This window comes from Erinaceus europaeus, chromosome 4, assembly GCF_950295315.1.
Source record: "Erinaceus europaeus chromosome 4, mEriEur2.1, whole genome shotgun sequence".
NCBI lineage: Eukaryota > Metazoa > Chordata > Mammalia > Eulipotyphla > Erinaceidae > Erinaceus > Erinaceus europaeus.
This window is the reverse complement of record NC_080165.1, coordinates 91,616,066-91,616,855: the sequence shown is the minus strand read 5'-3', so window position 1 is coordinate 91,616,855 and position 790 is coordinate 91,616,066.

Below are 790 nucleotides of genomic sequence, written 5' to 3'. Positions count from 1 at the left end.
TTGAGAGAGGAAGGGAGACGGAGAGGGGGAGAGAAAGATAAAGACATTTGCAGACCTGCTTTACCACTTGTGAAGCGACCCCCCTGCCTGCAGGTGGGGAGCCAGGGGCTCGAACCAGGATCCTTACACCAGTTCTTGCGTTATGCTAACACCCGGTCCCCCTGAACAGAAACTATTAAATCCCAATCTTTGCCTTCGTTTTGCTGAAAACAGAAGAGAAATTGTTGGATGGCATAAGTCAAGAAAAGAAGGATGAATATGGGATAACTGCATGTAAGTGGAACTTGGGAGACTAGGAAGAGGGGAACACCGCATGAAACTTGGACCAGAATAAGGGTACTGCAACAAAGCAAGGGTCTCTGGGTAGGAAAAGGAATAGGGGACCTGGAGGAAGAAGATTTGAGCCTGACTGAGGAGGGGTGGGAAATAAAAGTGTACAGCAGACACGTTATACAGAACAGAGAAACCATACATGTGTATAAACACATGTACTATAATTCATTAACACACCTCACCCTCAGTAAAAATATTTTAAAGTATCTCAGCACTTACCTGAAGTTACCTGGTAACTGACACTCAGTTTCAGCAGTACTTAACCAAATCGTCTCCTCTGGCAAACCCAATGCAAACAGACTTTGTTTTTTAAGTGTGAAACTGCAGTTAATGTATAAAATTCAACAAGGATAAAAAAAAAAATACTTAAAAAGATGAATCTGTTTACTTCATCAATCTTACTGCTGAGAACATGCATCATGTGACTCAAGCCTCCCATAAAAAAAAATCACACATC